Genomic DNA, 13,592 nt, shown 5'->3' with positions numbered 1-13,592 from the left:
TTGCTTTTTGTAATAATCTTATTTTAAGCCTGGATCAGAAATTCTCTGAAGTGATACAAACTGTCATTTGTAGTTGCCTCATTTTTGCTTTTGCATTTGATATTTTGTAGATACTTCATCAACCCCAAAAAATCTGCTTTCTTCAGGTTATAAATCTTCATTTTGTTGTACATTTGTGTGTTTTCAAAGATTATCTCAAATGTTATCATGTTGTGACCGCTGTTGCTTAAAGTATCAGTAACTTCTGTTCTTGTTACTCTGTATTTATTGTTTGAAATGATGAGATATAGACAGGCATCACCATGTGCTAGGCTTGAGACACACTGGATGAAAAAGCATCATTTGCTATCTGCACCATTTCAATTTCCTCTTTTGTATTCCTGATAGGAGCTTCACAATCAAAAGTTTGAAAATTTAAAATCACCCTTGAGCACTATGTCTTATTTGTTGCACATATGCCTTATTTGATTAAATAATGTTATCATCCAATATATCAGAATTAGCAATAACCAGATCTAGATCTCCGCCTTTCCTCCTTACTAGTTTATCCATCCATCCATCCATCAATCCATTATCCAATCCGCTATAGGGTCACAGGGGTCTGCTGGAGCCAATCCCAGCCAATACAGGGCGCAAGGCAGGAAACAAACCCTGGGCAGGGCACAAGCCCACCACAGTCTTACTAGTTTAGCCTACAGTAATTCTGACATGTTTCCTTCTTCCATCTTGAAGATGTGGACCTAAATATTATTTTTCACATGGACAACGTTGCAGCCGCAAGAAGAAAAAGAAGAAGCATAGAACCATGTAACTAATATTATATTTCTCTCCGTCACTCTCATTTAGCTATAACTCTGTAATTCCTACAATATCATAGTCCCAAGTCAGTACTGTTGCCTCTAGTGCATATATTTTATTTCTAACTAGCAAAATACCCGCACTTCGCAGCGGCGAAGTACTGCCTTAAAATTTTTATTAAGAAAAAAATTAAACCAATTTAAACTGAGGGAAAATATACAAATAATTATTTGTTAAGGATCTCTTTGTATACCACATTGTGATTTTGGCCCTCTGGTTGTAATATGACCAAGCTGTGCGCTGAGCTTACTCTTGAGCATGCAACGTACAGTTGGCCATGTGAACAGTAATCTTGTTTCAAATTTCACAGCTTGGATTGCTGCTGTCATAATCGGTTTGAGTTTCATGGTTTGTTTCAATAACGACAGTATTTGTAGGACTAGTGTTGAAGAGACATTCAGCATCTGTCAAGCGTTGTAAGTATATAACTGGTTTCATTGATAACTTCACATCTAGCTTTTGAGAGTTTAAACATTCATAAACATCAAAGTGGCCACTACTGAAATCGTCACCTGTCAATCTAAGATGTTTAAGAGCCATTGGCGGTTGTAAAAAGGTGTAAAATATTTGGCCATTTCGGTACACTTGAAAGCGACAACCGAACAATTCACCGGCAGCCATCAACTCACATGCACAACCATAGGTGAAGGGCTTAAGCATTTCACTCTTCTAGTGCTCCTGTGTAGAATAATTATATCCTGTACAGTCATCAGTCCACACCTTGAACCTGTCCCAGTCATTCAATACATAAGACACAATGTTCCTCCAGATATCAAGAGTGAGCCTGATATGGCCGTGCAATATGTAACAAAGAGAATGGAAAAGGTAGGTGCTATCTCCGGGCATGGAAACCACTCGGTAAGTGACAGTTCTTTGATCGATGGTGATCACCTCGATAGACATATTAATGGGGGTACGGTTGGAATGATAAAGGAAATGGGTACCTGAACAATGTAAAGTAAGTCTAAAATACCTACACAATAACTACAATCATAATAAATGAACAATAAAACAGCAGAGAAGCTGTGGATTAAATAAAAAAGGCTGTAGTTATCAGCAGGTAGACGTGAATCCCGTGCCTTTCAAGTAAGGGAATGTAGAGACTGGAGCGACGGACGGCCTTATATAGGCAGGCGGCCAATAACGTGGGAGGCGTTGGGATCGGGGACCCAACGCCACCTCACACGGTGACCCAGCTGCAGGCTATGGACGTATATATATGTACGTAACTAGGATTCAGCTAGCGTTGGGATCCTGCGTACCAAATTTCTTGAAGATGGGCCCATAAGTAACAAAGACTGTTGAAAAGTTCAATATGGCAGCCGACAGGCGCATCATACCACTGAAATAAGTACCAAATTTCAGCCTTCTACCTACACGGGAAGTTGGAGAATTAGTGACGTTGGAAAGTTCAATATGGCGGCCGACAGTGACATCATACCACCGAAATAAGTACGTACATCAGTTTTGGTTAGCGCAGGGAAACCACCTACCAAATTTCGTGAAGATGGCCATAAATAAGAGAGTTCAACATGGCGGACGTTGTCAACCGTTATGACCGTTACGTGTAGAATTTTGAAATGAAACCTGCTTAACTTTTGTAAGTAAGCTGTAAAGAATAAGCCTGCCAAATTCAGCCTTCTACCTACACGGGAAGTTGGAGAATTAGTGATGAGTGAGTGAGTGAGTGAGGGCTTTGCCTTTTATTAGTATAGATGTTTCTTACATTAAAGAGTAAACATTTTAAATGTGGAAACTTAGTCTTTGTGGTTTTGGTTGAGTATTTTTATTTTTTTTGGTGACCTTTTTTTTGTGTCTTCCTCAGTTCCACTCCACCCCATCCCCCAGAAAGAAACTAAGATTGGCTTATCTGGGACATGTTACTCATTGATATGCTCCACCTTTTGAGCTCTGATTTGTTGTTATTCTCACTTTAATCAGTTCTGCTGCTTTATAAGTAGGATCTTTGAAATGACTTCACAATATTTGACCTACTGACAGTGTGAAGAACATTAAAATATCAGGCATTAGCTGCTTTGCAGATTAATTTTTACAATATGTAGATGGTTTTGTTGTCCATGAATGGCTTTACTCAGTTCATGAAGGTTTAAAAAAATCTTTATAACTGTAAATTACAACTATTAAACTGAGCCATTATGTAGGACTGTTTTTATTCACAATTAACTCAGCTCTCATTATTTTGGCTAAAGTCTCATTTTACTTGCTTACTGAAGAGAAATGTCATTTTCCCCTGGTGAATCGTTTAATTAATGGTTAAAATTTTGCTTTTTGATTAATTGTATACTGTCCATGCAAGCATCTTATGACTCTAAGTATATATTTATACTATTTATTCATATTCACATTTTAGAGACATTAAATGTATCTCTTTTAACCTCACAGCTGCACTAATAACTACAATGGTTGATTGTAAGGACTAAACTGCACCTTTTATCCATTGTAATGTCTTCATTTTAATAAGATTTTCTCTACTGGATGTTTTCAACTTCAGTCTTAATTTTAGACATATATTACAGTTCACTGTTGTATTCCAATTTTATCAAAAGGGATTTGCTGTTAAAATTATTTTTTCCCAGACAATACAGCTTTTGTCAATAATGCACTGAGGATTTTTGTTATCATCTTCTGTGTTTTTTCTATGAAAAAATCATTTTTTATATCTTACAAAATGATTTTTTTATTCAAACATTATTTTTCTATATCCCAGCAACTTTCCATGGCATCTTTCACATTTTTCAAAACTGCAGTTTATTCTTTTTTTTGTTTTGTTTTTTCTTTTCTGGTACTTGTACTTTTTTACTTGATTATACTTTTTCAGAAACACATTCTCCTTGATATATTGTATCTTTTGAGCTCTTAATCATTTTTATTCTAATTTAATTACATCTATAGCTTTACAAACATCTGGAGGATGAGTGTGGAGTCCTTCAGTAGCCTCTCCTTCAACAAGCCTGCACACCATACAATCCCTCCTAAAAGATTTATGTCATTGTGTTAATTGTATGCATATAAAGAATGCATTCCTTTAGTACTAATATTTTTCTTAATATAGAATAATAAGGTCTTTATTTGGCACATCAATACAAATCATTCTTTCAGTTTTAGATTACCACATGCAGTACAACCTTGTTTTATATTCATTCAGCACACATGTGCAAATGTTTCATTATAATACTTGGCTTTTCAGTTTAACTTTTGTACTTTTCATGGTAAATCCATTTGAAAACTAGTCTGAACCTTTTCCACTGTTTTAGCATACTACATTGCCAGTGATGCTTTACAGTGCAGTTTCTCCATGCTTTTTACATCATTTACGTAATTGCATGTTACTATTAAAGGTTGTGTTGCATTTAATAGTAATAATAATATTAACACATTTTATTTATTTTGTAAATGTGACCAGGTTGGCAATTAGGATTATCACTTTCTGTTTGGGTTCGCATCCATACCGCAAACCGTTATAATGTTTTAAGGTGTATGAGACAGGTTTTAATTAGACTTGTTTGTTTTGTAAATATTTAAAGGTTATTCCTCTAAAAATTGCTATTTCAAAAATGTCTTGATTTAATGATGTTTTACAATATAAACTCAACTGCCTATTACCAAGGGTAGTGGGGGAATGAAGCTGTGAGTAGCTCAACATTATAGAAACAAGAAAAGTAATGAAAAGTAATACAAAATGGACCTAAGGTCGATTTATTTTGTTATCATAATATGCAACATAAAGGAACAAATATATGTTTGACAGCTGTCATTTAAAAATATAAAATTGTGTAGGAATTGAAAGAAATCACAGAAAAGTGATAAATGTGAAAGATGTGAATCTTATTTTGGCTACTCTGCCAAAACTAATTGCAGGGCTATCTCAGGCCAAAGAACCCAAGTTTGACTATACAGCATGTAGGCTGAATTTGATGGAAGATCAGTAAAGTATAACTAGATTTTTAATGTAAGGACAACAATCTGTTGACCATGTTAGCTGAACGGACTTTCATGTATTTGCTATTTCTTTTGATAAAATGCCGCAAGTAGCCATTTGCAAGAAAAATTATTTTTTAAGGTTTGAGAGAATGCTGGATAGCACGATAAACTACAGGCGTGTGCACGTGGATTACTTTTCATGCTGGCTTGGATTTATGGAGCTTAATTGTGTGGAGGTCGGCTTATGCACGGTTTTATGAATTTTTTTGTGAGTACGATCATTTCCACTTTTGTCTGTATGCCATATTTTGTGTGAATTCTACACTCTGCATTATATATGAGGCCCCAGGTGACCCACAAATGTGTGTTTGGCTCAGGTTGTAGAATCTACATGGAGTCTCCACATGGGCTTACCACTCACCACATGAACTTGTTTCATTTACTCTACACAATGACATTAGCATGTTGTTCAATAATAGTGCAGTCTCACAGCAGAAAGTCAGGGTTCCTTTCACCTCATTTGACTAATGGCAGAAAGCTACGCTGTGTGTGTTGAGCACCTATACATGTGTAGGAATGATTTCCTCATTGACATTCTGCAGCTCGTAATTAAGACACTTCTTAAAATCGTTCACAGCTATCCACCAGCGTCTTTTGTCATCTAAATGTGCTGATAAAAATCAGGCTTCAAGCAGCCGGCTATTCCATCCCCCCACCGACTTAGAACGTGCACAAACTTTTCCCAGCTCATGCCTTGATTGATTTTCTGGGAGTGAAGTGGGGTTTTAGACTGGAAATAATAGATCGTTGTTTGGAACACACGCATTTCATGTCTGTTCCGTTTCTACAGTAATCTGTGTAAACACATTGTTAAAACAGAATCGTTTTTTATATTCTACTAGTAGATGACAAAATGTAGGCATAAACTATATGATGTATGAAGCCTGAAGTATCAAACAAATACTTTCACAAAAGCTACAAATTTAACACAACAATTGCGCTTTTATTCAAAAATATAACTGCAGAAACAAAAAGCCGCTTGAACATGCAACATTGACATCTGTTTATTATGACTGCCTCCGTGGCGCAATAGAATCAGCTGCCAACTGGGAATCAAAAGGTTGCGATTTTGATCCTGCACCACTCCATTTTGAGAAGTAAACTGCTCTTAGTCTTACTATTTAGGAACAAAAACATACATTTGATTTCAGTGTGGAACAGCTGGTGTAATTTATGATACTTCTAAAGGTTAGCTTTGTTTTTTTTTTAGTCAGTTTTATTATCTCAGCCGCGTTCACGAGCCTAAACACACCCCATCCCCGCATCTGATACTGCTGTTTTCACATAGACGCGCTGTAACAGAGGTAAACTTGGCTTCCTTCTACATCCGAGCAAGAATGCACATACCATTGCTTGCATACTAAAGTGTCAGCAGGCACCTTTCGTGGCATTACACACAGTTTTGAGCATGCCCTCTGCACACTACTTGTGACTTTAGGCTTTAGGAAGTAAGTAAATAAATAAAGGTAAATCGTGTCATAAAACGATGAATGTTATTTATAATAAATAGATAATAAAAACTGACTAAAAAAAACCAAACAAAGCTAACCTTTAGAAGTATCATAAATTACACCGGCTGTTACAGACTGAAATCAAATGTATATTTTTATTCTAAAATAGTAAGACTAAGAGCAGTTTATTTCTCAAAACGGAGTGGCGCAGGATCAAACTCGCGACCTTTTGATTCCCAGTCAGCAGCTGATTCTATTGCGCCACAGATGCAGTCATAACAAATGGGTGTCAATGTCGCATGTTAAGGCGGCTTTTTGTTTCTGCAGTTATATTTTTGAATAAAAGCGCAATTGTTGTGTTAGATTTGTAGCTTTTGTTAAAGTATTTGTTTGATACTTCAGGCTTCATACATTATATAGTTTATGCCTACATTTTGTCATCTACTAGTAGAATATAAAAAACGTTTCTGTTTTAACAATGTGTTTACACAGATTACTGTAGAAATGGAACAGACATGAAATGCGTGTGTTCCAAACAACGATCTATTATTTCCAGTCTAAAACTCTACTTCACTCCCAGAAAATCAATCAAGGCATGAGCTGGGAGAAGTTTGTGCACGTTCTAAGTCGGTGGGGGGATGGAATAGCCGGCTGCTTGCAGCCTGATTTTTATCAGCACATTTAGATGACAAAAGACGCTGGTGGAGAGCTGTGAACAATTTTAAGAAGTGATTTAAGGTGTGACGGAATTACGAGTTTTTTCGTAGGCTCTGGTGATTCTAGTGTTAAAAGTGAACAAAGAAGATGTAGTTTCAGAAGGCTGCACTGAGGTTCATTGATGTTATAATGGACAGATCCTGCCTGAGTTTTAACCCTTGATTTTCACCTATTTAGGAATTATTTTGTATTGGATTTTAACCTCTGTGAACACCATTTTTAATCATGTTTTATTTATTTATTGAGAAGAAGCTTCGCACTACACTGTTTGCACCTTGATTTTGTTTGGTCATAAAAAGCCCATGCACCCTTTGAATGCACCTTGTTGTTGTGTGTCCTCATTCATACCAGTTCATCTCGATTCATGACTATCCATGACCCATGTTCAAGGATATTAGGACAGCTGTAGGCAACCCAGGCATCACATGACACTCCCATTAATCCATCTTGTTGGGTTTATATTGATTGTAACATGGTTTCCCTCCATTCTCTATCTATTGTTCATTTTCTTGAAACTGAAGTCACCCCTCACTAACTTTGGTCCTCTTATTGAATATGCTATTTGGACTTGGTTTCGGGGACTCCTGTCAGAGTTGGCACTCTAACAATTCGGATCTTCAAATCAGATTTGACTCCTTCTCCTTCCATTTCAAAAATGTCTATGCATCCACATAGTTGCAGATATTGTAAATTTCTTGGGAAATTCCAAAGGTTCTTTATTGTCCCCGCTGTTTCTTTTTTTTTCAACTGAGGTCAGTCATTAAAACATATGATGCTGCACCGTCTTCCTGCCCACTTTCTGTATGTTCCATTACACTTAATCAGGAAAAGGAACATCCAGTATTCAGTCTTTATCTGTGAATATTATTTAATCATCCTACTTTTCTCTAAAAACCATAATTTCAAAAATACTAAATTTAAATTTATACAATGTCTGTATGTTACATTCCAAAAGCGTTATGTAATCGGTCAGTCTACTGACCCTTTATGCCACTTCTGTCTTCTAAATGCCTCTGGTAATTTCCTCCATATGCTTTGTTGCTGCCCATCTGTCTCCTCCTTCTGGTCTCTCAGCACTGATTTTCTTTCCTTGATCATTTCTATTGATATCCTTTCTCAGCATATATCTTTCATTTTCTGGACATCGCTTCTATTCCTCTTACTCCTGTACAGTATTAGCTTTTCTCTGTGGGCACAATTGCGGCCAAGTTGACATTAGCTAGTTGTTAAAAATCTTCAGAGTCTATCCCTTCTAATCTCCTGGGGTCCTCCTCTTGTAAAATGGTCATTTCATGGTCTGGTTTCAACTATTAATATGTAGTGTAAAGGGCACTATATAGCACCTGACCTAACACAGATTGGACCCGGGAGGCACGTGTAAAATAAAAGGCTTTTTATTCTTCTCCAGCTGGAGGGCACGTCTTCCCCGTACTCCCCCAGTCACAACACAGTCCCAAACACCAGTATAGCACAAGCACAAACACTCTTCTCTGGCACCACCACTCCTCCCTCGCAACCTTGTCTTCCTCCACCCAACTCTGGCCGAAGAGTGGTGGTTGCTGGCACCCTTTTATAGGTCACCTGGAAGTGCTCCAGGTGTTTGATTACTAAGATCTGGCGGCACTTTCAGGTGTGATGAAGCTGTTGCCCACACAGCTCAGGAGTCCCAAACACAGCACCCCTTGGTGGTACCTGCGGGACCCAACAGGGCTGCCCCCAACTCCAATTCCCAGGGAGCCCTGTGGGAAACCAGCCCAGGGGGGCGGTCATCTAGCGTCCAGGGGGGGGTATTGCACTGTCCAGGGCTCCTACTACTGAATACAGTGTGTAGGGGCGTTCCGGCTGGGCATGGATGCCAGGCGCTTGTCACAGTAGCTAACAGTTTCTCAGCTGGTTAGGTGATGGATGAAAAGAAATCAATGACATAAGGATCTTTTATTTTAGCCAGCTGTTTCTGTTTCTGGCCTTTTGATTCACCTGCTGGCACCTATCTTACTTATTTTTGTTTTCTTTTCATCAGTTGGGGAGGTGTTTTATTCTTTTCTTATAAAACCAATTGAAATCATTTAATTTATTGTATGTGTTAAATGTAATAAAAATGTGATCACAAAAATAAAAGCCGGGCTATTATCACAAGACTATTTTGATATTTCAGTTGTTTGCAAAGACAGCTCATCCTTGAGGATCTACAGTACATCAGCAGAGACAGTTGTGTCAGACAGTGACACAGGTTGTCAACAGTTATAAAATTTACCAAAGCCAGCATGAGGGAGTTGCTCTTGAGGTCCTTGACATGTACAAAGAGACTGAAGTACAAAGGTGTTGAGTTGGAAGTGGCATTTTGTAAGGAATAAAAGAGGCAGACACTGTTCTGGTATGTCCCAAAAATTCCACAATTTATCGTGATATCACCTGTAAACACTTAGGCTATGACAAGTGGCAGGTGCTTATTGGACAGTGAGGAGGGGTTTAGTTTCATGGAGATCCCAGGGACATTTTGAACAAATGATAACTCACACAAACTGAGTTTTTAATTCATACATTTGTTGTATTCTGCAGACTGCAGAGAATTAATGTGTGTTCAGTGTTGAAGGATGCACTAAAACAAAAATAATTATGCTTATGAGTCTTTACCACATGCTTTTTGACCATCCAACTAAAGCCATGAAATTCAGCAGAAAGAACTAGAATTTAAAGAAATGTTGAAACACAAAGTAATTGATAAGGAGCATGTAAATGTGAGAATGGAAACCTTAAGTATCCAGTAGAGTGTGGGTGTAGACCTCTAGTGGTAAACCCCTGTGTGGCTGCTCCAGTCAGAGGACCCTGTGACATCATTCAAAGGCCTGCAGCTAGGGGTATGAAGTGAAGAGTTTTGGCATAGACTCTAATGATTATCTAATTTAATAATAAACTTTTCTAACAATCAGATCACATTGGAATTGTGTTAGCAATAGTGTTTTGCAAAATTCGTGTGGCTCACAACAATAAAATTGTTTTAAACCTGCCCTACACTCCTCTGAAGTTAGACACTATTCAAACAGAATTTTTTTCAGAGACCAAATTAAATTAAATCTTACACTCGCCTAATTTGTTGCCATTTTGCCTTTATTTTTACTTATTTATTTATTTATTTATTTATTTATTTTTTAGTTCTTCTACCAGTAGTAATCAGAAAGGTCCATTGGCTAAATGCTGAAATGGTACTACAAAATACATAATAAATTAAATATGGAGAATTGCTGTCAGTCAGGATATGTATATTTGACACATACAAATTTCATTATACATGGATATGTAGCTAGCAGACAAAAAGTACTGCAGCACTACTTAGAAAATCTGCTTTTGTAATGAAAATGTGATATAAAGGTAACTCTATCTGTCAAAGACTGCTGTAGCTTCACCAGGGCCGTTTCATTTCCTGCTGAACTCTAAAGCTGAATACAAACTTCTTTTAAAGTGTGCCCCAATCTCCCATTGTCCCCTATGCACTCCTGCTGCATGCTGGGTCCTGAAGTCCCCCAGGTAGCATTGTCACAGGATAATCCCAACAGTAGACAAATAAATACAGTGTGAATGGAACCCGGGCAACATACAGGCAGACATGTTGTTTTTCACCCACCACACGTTTATTCACAAATATATTTACAAGTTCAAAAGTGCTCACACAACCCCCAAAGTCCTGGCCACACACAATGCCTTTCTTCTGGCTCCTTTTATCAGCACCCAGATGTGCTTCAGGTGGGTTCCGGCAATCTTCCACGGACACACCCCCGTGAGGCGGAAGTGGCGGCTACATCGCCGGAAGCACTCCGGGTGTCCCTGCTCCTCTTCCCACCAGCACTTCCTGGTGTGGCGGAAGTGGTGAGGTCCAGGGTTCCCAAGGCATTGGGGCACCCTCTGGCGGTGACCACGGGCCCCTACAGGGTTGGGCTTCCATGCCCTCAACCTGTGGCCCTCAACCTGTGGCCCCCAAAGCAACCAAGGTGGCGGCCCCCACGTGATCCAAGGTGGGCGCATGCCCTCTTCCGGTCCCTCAAGGCGTCACGGTTGGGTCGTCGCCCCTGGCATCCCTGACAACAGCAACACTGCAATGCCACCATGGTGTTCTGATTTTTTTGGTTCCTAATAAAGTCCCCACCCTCTTTCCTGAGCCCTTCTGGTTTAAAGTATTCTGGCTGCTGGAATTCACACATCTAGCCCTGTCAAACCGGCATTTATGAGCTTGTGAGTTCCTAAGTGCACCATCTAAAAAGCTTACAAAATGTCCATGTCAAATCCTGTAGGGATAATAGGGACAAAAACAGGATCTTTACAAAATGTTCATTCTTTACAAAAATGCTCTGAAATATCATGAAACTCTGTGGAGCATAAAACACAAAAAGGAGCTGCCAGCAAAGGCACTCCAGTGTGAACAAAGTTCTAATATGAAATCCAAGAGGCAAAGTCACAAAAACAGAGCACAGGTCCAAAAAAACAAGTAAATCAGAAAAATACAGACAAACACTCACCAACTTCCAAGCACATTCAGATGAACTATAAGGGATTGAACCTGAAAACACAAGGAAAAATAATAATAATAATTCTACTCTATATATATTGTGATGGACGGCCGGAGGTTCAGTCCAGCCGGGATGTCCCTGAAAGAAAAGAGTGGAAGAAGGCAGGCTTTTTAATCGCAATACATTCCCCGGATGCTAGGTGGCAGCTCCCCTGGACGGCAACGATTCCCAGGATTCCCTCAAAGCATCCTGGGACGTGGAGTTCACTTCCTCAGCATTGTTGGGTGCTGTGGGTGTCACCAGGGGGAGTTCACCAAGAACCTGGGGACTACTACTGTAACGACAACCTGGAAGTACTTCTGAGTCATGAGGACGGAAGCCTGCAGTACTTCTGGGCTACTTGAGGAAGGATGATGTGGCATATGACCTGGAGAAGGAACACTTCTGAGTTATGGACTATTGAAGGACTTTGGGAACCCCAGCAAAGAGAGCCAGAGTTGGGTGGTAAAGTGACAGAGCTGCTAGGTGGAGAGGAGGATTGATTCGCTGTATTGTTATTGATTATTGTTGTTATTATTATTATTACTGAAGAACTGTGAAGTGTGTCGTGCTTTGTGCAAATTATTATTCTTCTTGGTGCTTTTACACGTGTGTCCTGGACGTTTGTCTGTGGGGTTTAACAGTGCAACAGCGCCTCTAGCGTCCACAATATATAAAATCTGAAGCCTAAAAGTGCAACGATTTTATGTGACTTTTTTGTCACGCTTATTTTAAAACCTACATATATATGTTTGGTATCATTCTTTTCCGAATTTATCAAACTTTAATGTGATGTTGTTAGAATTTCAGATTCTTATTCCATTTTTAAATTATAAAGTAAAATATCAAGAACTCACATCCCGCGAGACGAGACTTTGTGCCAAGAGATTTAATCATGCCCGGGGCCGGAAATAAAAGACAAAGAATAGATGACAAAGACAGCTTCTGTACATCCTTTTAAATGTTTGAAGCACTGCGTGAGATGCAGATCATGCAACATGGCAGCAACAGCAGCAGCAAGCCAGCAACTGATCGAGTAAAGAGGAGGTAAAAAAAAACTCTATTTGTTTCCCATTGTATCACCATTTCAGAGGGGGTTTCAGAAGAGCAACTGTGTCTCCTTGGGGTGCGTTCATCCCCCCTCTTCACAACACGAGTGGCAGGGATGCGAAGTAGCTGGTGCGTAGCGCAGGCCATGGGGGTTGGTGAGCAAAGCGAGCACGGGGCAAGCCCCCTAGTAATAATAATAATAATAAGTTTTATTTATGTAGCGCCTTTCATACACTCAAGGACACTTTACAATTCAATAAACACATTAACAAGACAGTAGAAATTATATACAAGAAAATGAATAATACTCATTGATGAGATGTGTTTTTAACAGGCATTTGAAATGAATAACATATTTTTCCTTCCAAAGGGTGAGAGGAAGAGCACTCCAAATTTTAGGGGCTTTAACACTGAAAGCTATGCCATCCATAGTTACTAACCTGTATTTAGGTACAGTGAGTAAGTTAGCATCTGATGATCTTAATGCACGAGCAGGAGTGTAAGGAAGTAGCAGCTCAGACAGATAATGAGGGGCTAAACCATGAAGGGCTTTAAAGGTAAGAAGAATAATTTTATATTTGATTCTTGAATAGACTGGTAACCAATGCAAATCATAAAGGACAGGAGTGATGTGAGCAGATTTTTTAGTGTGTGTAAGTATACGAGCAGCAGAATTCTGAACATGTTGTAATCTATTGATATATTTAGTCGGGAGGCCATAAAACAATACATTGCAATAGTCCAGACGGGTAGTGATGAAAGCATGAATCAGTGTTTCAGTATCTTTCACATTGAGGAAAGAATGCAAATGAGCAAAGTTGCAAAGATGAAAAAAAAACTGTCTGTACTATTGAGCTAATGTGTGGTTGAAAAGTGAGAAGCTGATCAAAGATGACATCCAAGTTACGGACCGGTGCTGAGGGTTCAACCAGGATCCCATTAACATCTATTTTTAGCCCACGAAGGGTAGAGA

At 38.9% G+C, this 13,592-nt stretch overlaps 1 long non-coding RNA gene across 1 annotated transcript in view; it reads right to left on the bottom strand.

Annotated features, from left to right (window-relative positions):
- The window catches only part of LOC120530573, a 297,129-nt gene that overhangs the window by 269,701 nt on the left and 13,836 nt on the right, over positions 1-13,592 (bottom strand). Inside the window, exon 2 of the long non-coding RNA XR_005633995.1 lies at positions 11,540-11,580. This is a non-coding gene — a long non-coding RNA (uncharacterized LOC120530573). The remainder of the gene's footprint in view (positions 1-11,539; positions 11,581-13,592) is intronic.

This window comes from Polypterus senegalus, chromosome 6, assembly GCF_016835505.1.
Source record: "Polypterus senegalus isolate Bchr_013 chromosome 6, ASM1683550v1, whole genome shotgun sequence".
In the NCBI taxonomy this organism is placed as follows: domain Eukaryota; kingdom Metazoa; phylum Chordata; class Cladistia; order Polypteriformes; family Polypteridae; genus Polypterus; species Polypterus senegalus.
The sequence above is the reverse complement of the archived record's forward strand: the minus strand, read 5'-3'. Positions and strand labels throughout refer to the sequence as shown.